General features: G+C 29.4%; 1 protein-coding gene across 3 annotated transcripts in view; it reads left to right on the top strand.

The window, feature by feature from the left end:
* The first annotated feature begins 54 nt into the window (after window positions 1-54).
* The window catches only part of LOC122633781 (single-minded homolog 2), a 33,100-nt gene continuing 29,167 nt past the window's right edge, over window positions 55-3,987 (top strand). For all 3 annotated transcript variants that reach the window (XM_043822126.1, XM_043822125.1, XM_043822124.1), the window contains exon 1: window positions 55-387. The gene's annotated coding sequence lies outside the window, so the exon portion shown is untranslated. The remainder of the gene's footprint in view (window positions 388-3,987) is intronic.

Raw genomic sequence — 3,987 nt, 5'->3', positions numbered from 1 at the left:
AAAAAAACAACAAAGTGTTCGCAAGATATCCAATCGAAAGCCAGGAATCATAGTTTTTATTTAAAAAAGAAATTTATATATATATATACATGAAAATCGCGAATGCCGAGTGCCGATCGTTTACCCAGAGGATGATAAAGAAAGATTTTCCTTCTTTCGTTATTTTTCGTTTCTTTATAAATTCAACTATGAAGCCGAAGAGTTTGTTAAGGAACAACGGTGGATTTGGCGTTTCGTTTTCCGAAGTGTGTCAAGCACCGACGGCTTGATAAAAGTGCTCGCCACTTTTGAGAAGTCGGTGGTGTGCTGAAATCGCTTTGCGACAAGGGAGACTAATTGGTCCTCGCCTGTTCTGAGGCGCCAATGAGAAGCCTGCTCTTATTCAAGGTTCGTAAAACAATGCGATCGATCTCCTTCATGTCTTATTTTACGAACGGTGCATCATTTTTTACACTGATTCGTTTCTTTTTCTTCTTTTCTTCTCTCTTTTTCCTTTTCTTTTTTCTTGTTTTAGAAAACGAACGATATATATACCTACATGCATATATACACGCATATATATATGTGTGTGTGTGTGTATATATATATATGTATATATGTATGTATAAGAATATAGAAAAATCATTTTCTAAAAAAAAGAAAGGAATGGATAAATAAAAAATTATTATATATTTATATATATATATATATGCAATATTTTTATTTAGTAGAAAGAAAATTTTCAAAATCAACTTTTTTTAGTTTTTTATCTTTTTATCTTAAAATTATTAAATATAGTATTAATTTAAATAAATATATAACTATTGCTCCACAATATATATATACACATACCTATCTTATAACTATTTATATCTTTATATATATATATATATATATATATTCTAAATATATTTATTGACTAAAAAAATGATTCTAATCAACCCGCATGTCATCGACACATTTTATATTCATCTCATCTGTCGATATATCTCAAGTCTTATCGACGATCACCCGATCGCATATTATTTTTCTTTGGGTAATAGACTAGCGTGAGAAGAAAAAAAGGGGGTAAACTCAGTAAGAGTTTATGGAGTATATATAGATTTGCTTTGAAATCTAAATCATATACCTACCTATCTAAGTTTTCAAGCTAAGCAAGCGTTACTTTTACATTTCTTTTGTGAAAAATTAAATGACAGCAAAAGATTCAAGTACCCGCATATTATCGGTGAAACGTGAATCTTCTTTTTTTTTTCTTTTAAATTGACATAGTTTCGCTCTTCTCTTTCTTCTTCTTCTTGTCCTTCTTCTTCTTTTTGCAGATATTTATTAAGATCGTATTTCGAAGTAGTATATACACGCGCGCGCGCGCGCGCGCACATACACACACACACATTTATTCGAAATATATGACATGTAAGATACATTTTTCTTTTTTCTTTCTTTTCTTAATTTTTTCGTATTAAGAAAAAATGCTCGATCATTCATTTTTAATAATTATCTCATTCGAGTGACATTCGATATCCTCTTAATTATTATGCATACATATGAATTATTTTCTAACGGAATGTTTCTTTTTTTTTATAATTTTTTCTAATCTATTTTCATTGTAGCTTTTTATTTTAAAATTTGCTTTTATTGTAATAGTACATATACATGTATAATAGTACATATATATATTTTTTTATTTGTCTGTATATATGTATGTAAAAATCGATGATACAAATTTCGTGTAAATTTGTATATATGAGCGAATGTAGATATAAATATAAAAAATAAAATATAGATATAAATTAAATATTTCATTGGATATATTAATTTTTCTAAAATGAAAATTATTTAATCGATTTTCTTGATAATAAAGCAATGTGTAAAAGAAAATGAATGCATACGAAAGCAATTATTCCATTGTATGTATCTTTTTTCTTCTTTTTCCTTTTTATATTCTTTTTTTTCGTAACTATTATCTTCCAAGTCATTTATTTCTCTATGTTTTCCGTTCTGGTCTAGCGAATGTATCACTATAGATTTATTTCTTCAGGCGCGTTCTAGAAACACGTATTAAGAGAATGAAAGAGACACAGAAAGAAAGAGAGAGAGAGAAAGAGAGTGAGAAAGGGTTTTGGAAAATATTCATTTATTTGTACGAGAAGAAAGACGACATGAATAACCGAAAGAGGGATAGAGAGAGAGAGAGAGAGAGAGAGAGAGAGAGGGAGGGAGGGAGGGAGGGAGGGAGAGAGAGAGAGAGTCAATCGAGATACTATTTAGAGAATTTATACGTTAACACGTATGTATGTATATATGTATGTGTGTATGTATGTATGAATGTATATATGTATATGTATATAGCCTCAAACTCTATAAGAGGATCCGTCGTTTCCTACGTTCTTACGAACTCCGAAGCGGAAAACGGATAATGTAAATAATGTCGCGCGCGTAAAGCGTCGCGCCAGCCGTTAAGGGGCGTGTCGTTTCCTAAAGTAATTTGTAGAAGAGAAGTAGAAGGAAAGACCCTTCGAGAGAACGTGATCCCTTTTCCGCGAGTAGTTTCTCTCTCTCTCTCTCTCTCTCTCTCTCTCTCTCTCTCTCTCTCTCTCTCTCTATCTCTTTATCTTCCCTTCTACGAAGGCGGACACGAGAAAAGGAGGAAGGAAAAAATAAAATCAAATCAAATCAAATCGTCTTACGGATTTTCGGATAGCAGCTGTCCTCGTTACTTACTCGTTTTTCCATATATACACACAGATACATTAACATACATATCTATTTCTTTCATTTAGTTTGTTTACTTATTCGTTTCTGAATAATAACAATGTGGTTTATTTTCTTTTTCTATTTTTTCTTTCCTTTTATTAATATGTCAATCGTATTTCAAATCTCCGAACGATATCTGAAATGAAAAAATAGAAGCATTTAAAGAAAAAATATGAAATCAAATCAAATCAAATCAAATCAAATTAAATTGTATTATGGATTTTCGGATGGCAGCTGACATGATTTATTATTCGTTTTTCCATATACATATATATATACACTTGCATATCTATCTCTATCATTTAGTTTATTTACTTATTCGTTTCTAAATGGTAACAATATTTTTTTTTGTTTTCTTTTTTTAATAAATCGATCAGATTTTAATCTCCGAATATCTGAAATAAGAGAATAAGTGTATTTAAAGAAAAAAATTAAATCAAATGAAATGAAATCAAATCAAATGAAATCAAATTAAATCAAATCAAATTATCTTGCGGATTTTCGGATGGCAGCTGTCTTAGTTCTTCCATATATACACATTTACATATCTTTTACTTTCATTTAGTTTGTTTACTTATTCTAATAACTATTTTTAAAATGATAACATTTTTTTTTCTTTTTCGTTATATTAATAAGTCAGACTTCAATCTTCGAAAAATATCTAAAATAAAAAAATGTAAAATTTAAAGAAAAAAGGAAAAAAGACAATAAACGAAAATAACTTATAAACAACTCGGTATATATAGTTACATAGATATTTGTGTGTATGTGTTGTGTGTAAGATTATATATACTCTTTCTCATATTGTTTTTTATTTCACTAATTATTCTTAATTTAAAACGATGTGCTATTAATTATATGAGTAATTTAATATCGAATAATAATTGAAAAATATGAAATCTTAGAAGTGATTAAATTGAAAACTGAAATCTGAATGAAAACTGATAATCTATACCTTATTTCTTTCTCTCTCTCTCTCTCTCTTTCTTTCTCTCTCTACTTATGTATGCCAATAATTAATTTTTCTGAATGAGTCCCAGCTAATAATAGTTGAATAGTAACAATTGAATGAACATAGGCACATGTCTTACAACATCCTGGCACGTGCGTAAACAGTTCTTAAGTAATTCAATCTGACGCAGAGTCATGAAACGTCTCGAAATATCCGCACGTTTTTACATGAAATATTCGCGAGTATGTATTCCGTCAAAAGAGAGAGAGAGAGAGAGAGAGAGAGAGAGAGAGAGAGAG

This window comes from Vespula pensylvanica, chromosome 13 (genome assembly GCF_014466175.1).
Source record: "Vespula pensylvanica isolate Volc-1 chromosome 13, ASM1446617v1, whole genome shotgun sequence".
Taxonomy (NCBI): Eukaryota; Metazoa; Arthropoda; class Insecta; order Hymenoptera; family Vespidae; genus Vespula; species Vespula pensylvanica.
The sequence above is the reverse complement of the archived record's forward strand: the minus strand, read 5'-3'. Positions and strand labels throughout refer to the sequence as shown.